Source organism: Macrobrachium rosenbergii, chromosome 23, assembly GCF_040412425.1.
Source record: "Macrobrachium rosenbergii isolate ZJJX-2024 chromosome 23, ASM4041242v1, whole genome shotgun sequence".
Taxonomy (NCBI): Eukaryota; Metazoa; Arthropoda; class Malacostraca; order Decapoda; family Palaemonidae; genus Macrobrachium; species Macrobrachium rosenbergii.
In genome coordinates this window covers 40,555,228-40,568,543 of record NC_089763.1, presented here as the reverse complement: position 1 = coordinate 40,568,543, position 13,316 = coordinate 40,555,228, and the positions used below count along the sequence as shown (strand labels likewise).

General features: G+C 35.1%; 1 protein-coding gene across 2 annotated transcripts in view; it reads left to right on the top strand.

Annotated features, from left to right (window-relative positions):
- The first annotated feature begins 3,981 nt into the window (after nucleotides 1–3,981).
- Nucleotides 3,982–13,316, top strand: part of mRpL49 (mitochondrial ribosomal protein L49) — a 398,706-nt gene continuing 389,371 nt past the window's right edge. For both annotated transcript variants that reach the window (XM_067125794.1, XM_067125793.1), the window contains exons 1-2: nucleotides 3,982–4,094; nucleotides 9,192–9,241. The gene's annotated coding sequence lies outside the window, so the exon portion shown is untranslated. The remainder of the gene's footprint in view (nucleotides 4,095–9,191; nucleotides 9,242–13,316) is intronic.

Below are 13,316 nucleotides of genomic sequence, written 5' to 3'. Positions count from 1 at the left end.
ACAAACGTCCTTTAATATCCAATTCGCTCTACCTGAAATAATATATTTTCATATATGTTACAGAAGGGAATTGTTTAGTTGATAATAATCGTCAACTAATAAATTCCCTTCGGTAACATATATGAAAATATATTATTTCTGGAGGTAGAGCGAATTGAATATTAAAGGACGTTTGTAATTTACTGATTATATATATATATATATATATATATATATATATATATATATATATATATATATATATATATATATAAAATATATATACATACATATATATGTGTATATGTATATATATATATATATATGTCTATGTATATATATATATATATATGTATGTCTATGTGTATATATATATACATATATATATATATTATATATATATATATATATATATATATATATATATATATATATATATATATAGAGAGAGAGAGAGAGAGAGAGAGAGAGAGAGAGAGAGAATAAGGAAGATTAACTCGACATTTAGTACCCACGTAATTGGTTAAAGAGAACAGCAGCGCCAGGTTTCTATCCTGTGAGTCTGGCATTCCAGCCCTGAAGGTACAGTTGTCTTTACCTGTCCTGGAACCCGTTATCCTGCCCCGCTTAAGTCAGTTCGCCGTTTGATGTTAACCGTCAGCATCTGGTACAGACTGAGCTGGAATCTTTGGCTGTTTTGCCATCAGAATCTGCATGGAACCTGTAATGGGCTATTGTTGTTTTTGTTGCAGCCTTAAGTTGCTATTGCTGTCGGCATCTGGAAGAAATGGCGCTAAAAATTTCGTCCGTTCTTTTCCAGTATAATTTGGAATGGGCCTTTTCGAAATCCCAGTCTATTTTTCGTGTTTCAACACTTTAATATTCACCTTATTCCTTCTCGTCTTAGAGGACACGGCTCCAGCAAGGTTAGCCTTCCAGTTCTCAGCGAGTTATTTGGGATGGGGTTGCTTCCACTTCACCGTGCCCTTCTCACCCTTGAATGCCACCCAACCATATAGGGTATAAATGTCGAGAGGCTATCTGTACACCAGTACTACGTAGTTCGGTGGTCTTCCACCAGGGCGGCGCTGCAGAGCCCTGTGGCCATCTTTAAAGGTCTGGTAACCGCAAAAATTGAACAGGGGCTTAGTGCAATTGTGAATTTTTTTTTATCCTGAATGTTTAATGAGTAAGTGTTTAGTGAGTGTTTAGGGTTTAGTGAATGTTTCGTGAGTAAGTGTTTAGTGAACGTTTATGAGTGTTTAATGAATGTTTAGTATTTAGGGTTTAGTGAATATTCTGTGAGTGTTATTGAATGTTTAGTGTGTAAGTGTTTAGTGAGTGTTTAGGGTTCAGTGAATGTTAGTGTTTAGTGAATATTTAGTGTGTTAGTATTCAGTGAATGTTTAGTGAGTGTTTAGGGTTTAGTGAATGATTTGTGAATGTTAGTGTTTAGCGAATGTTTAGTGTGTAAGTGTTCAGTGAATGTTTAGTTTGTAAGTGTTTAGGGTTTTGTGAATGTTTAGTGACTGTTTAGTTTGTAAGTGTTTAGTGAGTGTTTAGGGTTCTGTGAATGTTTACTGAATGTTAGTGTTTAGTGAATATTTAGTGTGTAAGTATTCAGTGAATGTTTAGTGACTGTTTAGGGTTTAGTGAATGTTTTATGAATGTTAGTGTTAAATGAATGTTTAGTGTGTAAGTATTCACTGAATATTTAGTTAGTGTCTAGGGCTCAGTGAATATTTAGTTTGCAGCTCTTTAGTGAGTGTTTGGTGTTTTGTGAATGTTTGTGTTCAGTGTGTAAGTATTCAGTAAATGTTTAGTGTGTAAATATTCCATGAATGTTTAGTGAGTGTTTAGGGTTTAGTGAACGTTTGGTGAGTAAGTGTTTAGTGAGTGTTTATGGTTTAGTGAATGTTAGTGTTTAGTGTGTGTAAGTATTCAGTGAATGTTTATTGAGTGTCTAGGGTTTAATAATGTTTAGTGAATGTTAGTGCTCAGTGAGTGTTTAATGAGTGATTAGTGAAGGTTCAGTGATTTTTAGTGTTTAATGAGTGTTTAGGGGTTTAGTGAGCATTTAGGGTAGTGAGTATTTAGAGTTTAATGGGTGTTTACAGTTTAGTGAGTGTTTAGTGTATGCTTAATGACTGTTTAGTGAGTGTTTTGTGTATAATGAGTACTTAGTGAGTGTTTAGAGTATAGTTTAGAGTACAGTGAGTATTTAGTGTTTACTGGGTGTTTAGTGAGCGTTTAGTGTATAGTGAGTGCCTAGTTAGTAATGAGTATTCAGTGAGTGTTTAGTGTTGTTGAGTGTGAGTGTATAGTAAGTGCAAGAGTTTAGTGGGTGTATAGTGTGTGTTTAGTGAGTGTAAGTGTATAGTGAGTGTAAGTGTATAGTGAGTGTGAGTGTTTAGTGAGTGTAATTGTATAGTGAGTGTTAATGTTTAGTGATTGTACTACACTACTGTTTAGTTAGTGTTTAGTGACTGTATGCAAAGAAAGTTCTGTAATTTACAGGAACCATTTATGCTAGACATTGCTTAGATCCAAGAGCAGATGGTTATGCCTTGACCACAATGGCTGGAGTACTTACAGTAGACCAACCTGTTTTTGTAAGGTAATTTTTGTCTGTGAAATTCGGTCAAGTAATAATAATAATAATAATAATAATAATAATAATAATAATAATAATAATAATAATAATAATAATACCAGCAACAACAACAACAATAATAATAATAATAATAATAATAATAATAATAATAATAATAATAATAATAATAATAATAATAATAATAATAATAAAAATATTAATAGTAATATCAATAAGAATAATAATAATAGTAATAAAATATAATGCTATGGGCTGGACCGAGACCTTTCAATATGGTCGCCCGAGGTCACACGCTTCGCAGGGAGATCGCCACTGCATGTTATTGACGTTCTGTGCCCACCCTACACCGTAAACCCTCGACCTAGTACGGATGTCTCTCTGAAGACATGTCCCCAACGCCATTCAATGGTATGGCACTAACGAGACTTTCGGGGGCCCACGCATACCTAAGACTGGTCTGTACATGGCCTTTAATGTAGAGGTCTGACGATATGCTAAAAATAATACGGATAGGCGTAGACCTATGTATAATTTTCGGAAAGAGCAAGCAACTAAGACAACCAAGACAAAGGAAAATTTTACATTATACTTTTGACTTCAGTGACAATTACAATTATTGCGGTTGTTGACAAAATCCTAAGTAAGGATTAAGATTTGTTTTTAAAAAAATAGTGTCCCATGAAATGACTAATGAACTGAAAGTGTTATTAATGGTTGACCGTTCAATTCCACCTATAGTTACTAAAACTGTAAGCAGTATTTCATATCAGACTAAAACAAGATGCCTTCATGTAAAACAAAATCTCTCTTAGCGTACAACAAAATCTCTCAGCATACAACATAGTAGGTCTAGAATAATATTGTAAGTTTTTTTAAAGATTCTGGAACGTCAAAATTTCTAATATTCATGCATATTATTTATATGTTTAGCATTCGTTGAATGTCTAGGTTAATACAGGTTAATAACAAAACCAAATCCTCCCTCTTATAAGAAGAAACCCATTGTCACATTCGGTAACTCAAGCGAAATAGCTTTATTAACCAGTTTTTTTTTTTATCAGTCGAAGCAATGGTAGTAGTAATGAGGGTTACGTTCATGAATGCCTCCAGTGGAAAAGGGCATTCAAAATTTCAGATGAAAAACACAAGCTGCACTGAAATAGAGTGAACAGGGCCACCCTATCACTTCGTGAACACATTCAGAACAGCAAACAATAGAAAACAACATGCAAAAGAGGGATTTTCTCACCTTAAAGACAAAACACTCGCAAGCATAAACAAATATAAGCCTCACGAACAACAAATGTTTCACAAATGCGCCGGTAGGTGTCTCTGCTCCAGCAGGGTGCTTGATGACGTCACGGAAGGAGGGAAATTCAGACCAGTTACGTTAGAGCGAGTGATGCATTATGGTGTTTTGCGTGTTGTTCCGTGAACTTCTGCTTCCGAAAGAGCAGGAAAACCTCCGACCCTTTTCACACGCTTCCGATAGGGAGAACAGGTAATACCCCAGTGTTTATTTAATTCTACGATACATGAGACGATGACCATGTTGCTGTCCTATGTAGAAACTGTGCAACCGAATTGGCTGCAAGTATGGCGTCCGTGTAGTAGCCTACCAGTGGCGGGAGTTTTCCATTTTTTTTTTTTATTAACTGCTGTAATGATGTCAAAGGATCGTAAAGGTTAAATGCCAAACGCTGTCATCAGAGAATATACTGTACAAAGTCAAACAGGATTTCTTTTAAAAGCCATCCACGCATATAGGCCAAGACCTACTATAGTACTTTCACTACATTTGTCAGACTTCTGGAAATAATTCGCCATCATGGAATGTTATTAGCTAAGTAACGCAACCAAATACTGATGCGAATTATAAACATCAGCAACCAACTCTGTGATGGCTTACCTAACTCAAGAGATTTATGTACCAAATGGAGCATTTTAGGCCTAGGCCTTTGGGCGTTCGTTGCAATCTACCAGCAGTTGCTTAAAGATATGCGGCGAAGCAGAATATCTTTGGAAAAACATTTGAACCTATATTTAAGTTTTTATTTGCTAATGCTCTTAAAAAGTCACTGCTGTAAAATACAGTTGTCAGTAGGCGCTAGTAGTAGGCTAGGCCTATTGAACTGAACTGAATATAGAATTTAGGCCAGAGGCCAAGCGCTGGGACCTATGAAGTCATTCAGCGCTGAGACGGAAACTGACAGTAAAGGGTTTGAAAGGCGTAACAGGAAAATCTCGCAGTTGCACTATGATTCAATTGTTAGGAGAGGGTGGAAAGTAAGATGGAAGAAAGGGATTATGAAAGGAGGTACAGTAAAAGGAACGAAAGGGGTTGCAGCTAGGGGACTAGGCCTATTGAAAACTGCTTATGTAACTGTGGATGTTGTATGAATTCGAGATTCTGGAATTTTCTGTATGAGGCAGTTCGAATGGGGTCGCAAGTAACTGATATTCAAGGATGACAAAAATGTAACGTCGTGGAATTTGAAAAACCTTAAGTGCCCAAGGACTTTCCTCTTCTTTCCCATCGTTATCCCTACGTTAAGGGGTCGGTTGCCTGATGCGCCTTCTCCACTGCCTTCTATCAAAGGCATCATCCTCCACCAAACCTCTTTTCTCCATATCTTCCTTCAGTTTAGGAAGAATTCTCTGTCTGGAGGATGATCTTCTTCCTTTAACAGGTTCTGGAGAAGCCCTCTTCAGGCTCCTCGTCATCCATCCTTAACACATGCCCATACCATCTCAATCGTAACTCTTATCACCTCTGTTATCTTTACTAAGCCTGCTCTTCTTATTTCATCATTTTCCAATCTCTTAAGCAGCGATATTCCCATAATCCACCTCAGCATTCGCCTCTCTGTTCTCTCAAGCTTTACTTCCTCTTTTCTTCTTAAGTGCCCAAGGACTTTCTTGTATACGAAAGAATGTTATGCGTAGGTGTAACATTAAGGCCCTGCGTTTGTCCTGTCCCTTCATTTTTATTAACTCCGTTATGTATCCATGTACGAGTCACCGAGGTGCTAGTACTAAACATGGCGGAAGCTCAATGGGACGCCGTGTTTAGTACTAGCCCCTCGCAGATCAAAGTATTTTTATACTCCCATTATATATATATCAAAATAATAAACGATATCTTTGATTCCCGAGGGGCTAGTTCTAAACACGGGGTCCCATGCTTGGTACTAGCACCTCGGAGGTGAAGCGTACCCGGATACTTACCGGGTTAATGCCCTCTTCATTTATATTAAACTTCTGAAAATTATTTAAGTAAAAAGTTGACAGCAACAGTAGTATTAGTAACTTGACGAAATCTGTAGACCCATATGGATACGCCGAGCAACTGGGGTAACTGTCATGGGATGTTCAAGTGAATATTTACTCCAGTTCCAGTGAATGCTTCCTATGGAACCTGCAAATTCGTTTGTCCTGTACGCATATGCGGTGACATTCAGAGAATCATACGACGTCCCCATAACTAAATGTGAAATCCACACTATCGTAGCTCAGAAAATACGTTTTGAAAAGCTTGACATTTTCATTCCTCCTAATATCGAGTTGAAGCTTATTGTAAACTCACTCAAAAATATATTGCGGCACTTTCCAAGGCTATCGGGCAATAGCCTATTACGGTACTATCCGGCAACGTTCTGCTAACGGCTTGAAGCCAACTCCCAACTATTGCTGTGATGTAATTGCGAATCCCCCCACGCCCCCATTTTCCTATTTCAGCTGGATTGTTCGTTTCACTAATAATGTTGCAATATGTGATATTAGATTAAAGGATGTTAATTTGTAGATCTGTAAGTCAAACCGACTTTTGATGCAAAGCAACTTATATTTCCAGTACTGAGAAACAAACAAAATGACTTATATTACTGTATATATCAAAGGTAAATGGACAGCTAGGCCAACTCTCTCTCTCTCTCTCTCTCTCTCTCTCTCTCTCTCTCTCTCTCTCTCTCTCACAGTATTTTGTTTGTGAATGGTTTGCGCATTTAACAGAAGCATATTATCTCTCTTGATCACAACGTCATTTGTTAGGGGGTTCAAGCAAGTCGACGAGCCGTTAATCTTGGAAAACAGTAGGTCTATACACGGGACTCATTCACTGTCATACAGGGTATGTGTATGTACAGTACTTCCTTTCTCTCTTTCGTCGTATCCAACTACGTGAGTTATTTTGCTGGTATTAAGCTGTCAAGCAATATCGCATATGGAAACATTAATGACCTTAGAGATGCGTTGCTGTGCGTTCGATTGTTTCCAACTCCGCGAGTCAGTTGACTTTTCCCGCCCAGGTTTGACGCCACATGTAAGAGGCGAGATTATGGAAACTCATTCCCATTTTTATTTTCATTATGGAATAAATATTTTTTACTTTTCCTATATGATTTCGAAAGCAATGATTAGATATTGTGTCAGTAATGAAGTCTAATTTTTGGATTTAATTTTAGTTCCCTCTTAACGGTTCCTCCCTGCGATTTAAATGGAATTTTCAAAAGGTTTCGTACATCTTTCTGGCAATGATACTTCATCTTGCCACTCTTTCATATAATACTAACTGTATGATTAATTATGGTATTCTAGTGAGAAAATGCATTTGTATTTGTATTTAACAAAAGAATGTCATTGTTCGGTGGACAAAAAATACTGGAAGAATGTTGCCATATATTGTTCGGTCCTGGTCGTTTAGGCCGTAAGTCACTTTAGGTCGTAACATCCAAAACAGTGTAAGACGTTATGTTTATGGTATTTACCATTATTATTTCATGTTTTACGTACATCCCCAAGGGCTGGTACTAAACACGGCGCCCATAATGCACGTAAACGTGCTTACGGCCGAAATACATATTGTTATAGCATACGATTTTTAAATTTGAAGGCTTTAAAACCAAGACTCTGCCTCTGGTATTGACTCCATTTACGTTACGCAAACGTACTCCGAAGCAGATATCAGAAAGCGAGAAGTGACCATGTTGCCTATCGCATATGCTGTCTTTTTTTTTATATTTTGCATAAATACATGCCAAGACCATCAGTATTTTGATAATATTCATAGGCTTTATGATTTATTATAACTGTATTTTAGAGTGAAGTATCTAAATATCAGTTAGTGTATGTGTTTAGAATACTTTTCATTAATACTATGATCACTCAATGTTTCTGTTGGTGAGATTACCTTCTATTATGATGTGAAATGAATTCACTGACACGACCAGGATGTTATTTTAGGTAAAAGCTGTAGTTATTAAAGTTTACACGAATTTTCTGCTTCATATATCGTTCAGTCCGGTTTATGTAATTTCTCTGCTTTCATAACATTTTATAATTAAAATGTATCTGTAGTGCTTCATATGTTGATTCTTTTCATGCTGGGTATATGAAAGTATGTGCACCCATACTTCTGTTCCAACTCATCTGTCACCGAAAATTAAACATTCATTGACAAGTGGTCATAGCAACACTGTTACGTACTTGCCCGCAGACAGAGAATGAGAGGAAAAATGCTAGGGAAAGGGCACGAGAAAGAATAAGCAAACGAATGCAGAGAGAGGGAGAGATTAGTAAATTGACAAATTTCAGTACTTTTCATATGAAAACTGTAACGTCATATAACATGCCCTACCCTTTTATAAGTTAGTGCTCATTGAAAAGTCCGTAAGGTTTACAGTCAAGCTGAGCTTTTCCTTATCACTAGCTAGCCTTTATTTTTATAACCAGGTATGAGGTAAAATCTGCAAACCGTAGAAAAACAAACATCTCTAAATCCGCCTCCAAAAATTGATTTTTTAATTCCTCTGTTTAGATTAACAAATACATTTTCAGCGATTATTAGCTTTTGTCGAATTTAGTACGAGATAAGGGGGGAAAGTCATTTACTTTACGCAGGCCTATGCTGATTTTACTTCACACCAGCCTTGCCCATTCTTAATGTCTAACAGTGTCAACAAGATTATGAAGATACCTGAAATCAGAGCCCGATGATGGTTATATGGTTTTCTGGGTTTGTTGTCAGTAAATTGCTGAATATAATAAAAAGGAGAGATTTTAAAACCCGTTAGAAATTAGGTCCTCCTTTCAGCATCACTGGGGAAACTAAAATCATGAGACTGCATACTGAATGCCTAGCTTCATTAGGCCTTCATAGGACAGGTACATTGGCAATACATTATTTTCTCAAGTAAATCTTTTTTGCAACACTTAATGCATCGATATGCACATGGTTTCCATTAAATACAGCCCGTTTAGCTAACAGCGTATTCTCTGTTCTCGCGCTGAGATTTTAGAGTTATTGTTGCATTACTGTCTCCGCCCAGTGCACCACAGGTGTAATCCACTTTATTCTATTTAGACTTTCAGGCTATGTGGTACTATCATCAATTGTAATGGACCAAAGAATTTAATGTATACTTTTTCTTTAATCTCTTGTTTGTTTCATTTTCTGACGCAGATTAGAAGAAATTTTGAAACAATAAAAATGCTTTATCACAGTTTTCACATTATTGTATTACGTATATTATTTATTATGTTTTTAGTTGTCTCATTGTATTTATATCATTATATAATCATTAAATTTTATTATTTTCAGAACCCTGTGTGGAGTACCCATCAACCCTGACCATCTCACCCTCACCCAAAGTAAGTTCCTGGCTACGAATTCGTTCTAATTTTTATTAAACACATTATGAATATACTCGTACTTGTTGGTTTAGACGCAGTGTTTGGCTTCGGAAGCATTGCTGGTGTTGACAAAGGCTTCATTTGGCAAACGTCCGTTGCCTTTGTTCAACATGCTAGGGGTTCTTTTGCAGCTGAACAATTTCTGTTTCATGGACTGTTTTTGCTGTCGTACATCAAGCATCTAGGCACTGGGCATAACTCGTACATCGACATCGATATATATATATATATATATATATATATATATATATATATATATATATATATATATATATATATATATATATGTAATATATATATATATATATATATATGTATATATATATATATATATATATATATATATATATATATATATATTATATATATATATATATATATATATATATATATATATATATATATATATATATATATATATATATATATATATATGGTGGCCAGTATATAGACTCCTGGCTTTTTGATCCCTGTAATTTCACTCTCGGTATTTTGACTCCCAGTAAACTGAAATCCGGGATCATTAACATCCGGTAATTTGACACCCGCAATAAACAAGTAGCTTTTTAGGGAAGCATGTTTTTTTTAAATAGCCTGGGGCAATCATCTTATTAAGGAAATACAAATGACATCATTTGTTTAGTAAGTTGAAGTATATCAGTAACATTAGCAGTTGCATCCGAGCTTCTGGCGGTATTAAGACTTTTTATAACCATGTCTCATACCATTCAGAGCACCCGTGGAGGAAAGAAACTCGTAGATGGCTTAAATTTCATTTACGAAAGGCAGAAAACAAACTCTGATTGATCAGAAATTTATTGGAAGTTTGAAGTGAAAAATTGCAAAGCACGCCTACATTCATTAGCAGGCGTGCTTTGCAACTCGTCACCTTCACACTTCCAGTAAATTTTTGATCCACAGCGTTTGTTTTCTGCCATTCGTAAACGAAACTTAAGTCATCCATGAGTTTCTTTCCTCCCCGGTTGCTCTGAATGGTACGAGACAAAGGTTATGAAAAATGTCTTAATATCGCTAGGAGCTCGGATGCGACTGCTAAATGTTACGGATACACTTGAATAAAAAAAATATATATAAATAAACTAAGCCTTCAACTTGCTAAACAATCAAATTGTCATTTCTATACGGTAATTGCCTTATGCTATTTAAAAAAAAAATATGCTTCCTAAAGGAGCTATTTGTTTATTTTGGGTCTCATATTACCGGATGTTAACGAAACCAGGATTTCAGTTTACCGTGAGTCAAAATAGTAGAAGTGAAATTACCGAGATCAAAGTTCTGGGACTCATATATATATATATATATATATATATATATATATATATATATATATTATATATATATATATATATATATATATATATGTATATATATATTATATATATATATACATACAGTATATATATAATATACATATATGTATGTATATATACGTATATATTTTATATATATATATGTGTATGTATATAAGCATATATATTTTATATATATATATAATATACATATATGTATGTATATATACATATATATTTTATATATATATAATATACATATATGTATGTATATATACATATATATTTTATATATATATAATATACATATATGTATGTATATATACATATATATTTCATATATATATATATATATATATATATATATATATATATATATATATATATATATATATATATATAGTGAGTGTTATTCTCCACCCTTGTAATCATACAATCATACCTCGTGTAGACCGAATAACTTCATAAACAGCATTTTCAATTCAGGCATAAAGTTTAAGAATGGAAAGCTCACCTAAGCCATTGTCTTTTTCGTGGCTACTCTTTCCTTCTTTCGCTGTCTCATTAAACAAGTCGTATATATATATATATATATATATATATATATATATATATATATATATATATATATATATATATATATATATATATATAATATATAATATATATTGATACTACTGGTCATTAGTCTAAAGATCACCTTAGATATCCACATCAGACAGGGACTAGTACGAGACACACCAGGGTGGGTTGCCCTTGGTAGAAGAGGTAGAGGTAGGCCAAAGGAGACGTGGTTAAGGACAATGAGGCGGGAAGCAGGAGACGAGTGTTGGGGAGATCTCGAGGAGTTAGCCCAGGACAGAATGTGGTGGCGTGAGTTCATCGAGGCCCTAGGCATCCCCATGGGTGCCACAGGAAATGATTGATTGATTGATCCACACCGTTAGGCAGCTTAGCTAGTACTCTCGTAGAAGTTGCTCTTTTTCTCCCCCCCCCCCGGCCCCCACAACACCTTACCTCCCCCGCCCTTACCTCTTTCTTGCTCTTTTTTCTGTCTCGTTAGGTACAGCCCAGATTTAGCCGACTACCCGAAAAGACTCACTCCGAATACGCAAAGGAATACGAACTTAAATTTTTACTTGGAGGACAACGGAGTGTATCTAAAATGGGCCGCTCTTTTCCGTCTTCCTCGAGTGAACCTAAGATCAAGAGAGGAAAGAATACTTCCTCTCGATCTCAGCGCCCCTGTAGCCCCTTGACATTTTATCTCCACAGTAAACTCAGCGTAAAACACGCTCGGAATTTAAGTTAAAATTGTTGGTGAATGACATTTCGTTTTGATTAGAGTACTTTATCTGCCGGGTAGAAGTTAATTGTGAAGCAGCCACTTGAATATGATATTGTGCTTATATGAATGACTTGTATATATATATTGGTATTTAAACACTCATACATGTGCTTTATTTATGTGTATATATACATATATATATATATGTGTGTTTGTGTGCGTGTGTGTGTGTGTGTGTGTATGCATCTATCTCCAGTGTAGGTAACTTTGTCAATCCATTTTTTAATGTGACATATGTTTTCACGTGATTATTATTATTATTATTATTATTATTATTATTATTATTATTATTATTATTATTATTCCGAAGATGAACCGTATTCATATGGGACAAGGCCACAGGGGCCAATGACTTGAAATTCAAGCTTCCAAAGAATATGGTGTTCATTCGAAGTAAGTTTCAGACCACAAATGTTTAGAGGACATAACTATAGAACTGAAAGTGGTAATAGTTATTATCTCTTGTGCTCTTATCCATAGTTCCTAAAATTGCATGGGGTATTCTATTTTACTACAGTGATATCAGGTGCCACTCATTTTAATCAAATAAAAAATGACATGGATTTAACAGAGATGTGTACATTTTTTTATGAATTAGCCATTTACCGTATCCTCTAAATTTATCAGTGCATAATTTACCAGGAAACCTACAAATTGTACAGTAAATAAAACATTTTGTAGGAAACTAGCAAATTTACCAAAAAAAAAAAAAAATCACAGATCTAGTTGAAAGTCAATAATTTAACAAGAAAACAAAAAACTTGTCACTAAACTAGCCCATTAGCTTGAAACTTCCGGACTTACCAGGAAGCCATTATACTTAGCGCAATAAAATATCAGGGAACCAGATTCACTACCAGACAGTTTGGCACAAAACCAAAATATCAAAAAAGACGACAGTGAATCTCCCAGAAAACAGGCACACTTCAGGCGACCAACTAGCAAACTGTAGGAGACATTCATTTTATCTCTGGATTTACTTCGTGCGATTAGTATTGATTATTGCTCTTAAAACTGACACTTCATTATCAAAATGTTTGTTATCATAATATTTTGCAAGAATAAACTGGGAGCTTCCTACAAGAATTTCCAGGTGTTGTCAGACTACTTAAGAAATCATCCATAAGATTTGTCACAGCTCTCTCTTTGTTTATAAAGGCTTTAATTTTTTCTTGTTCATATATCACATAAATAAAATTTAACCGATAACGTAACATGACGATGTAATGCATTATTTTAAAGCATCTTTTTTCTGAAATGCATTTATTCTCTAATACCTAACAATACGTAAGTTTTGTGGCATCCATTCCGCTTCAGAGACTTGTACTTTACAGATGCGCAGGTTTCATTACATCTATTTAGCCTGCGCCCTTTC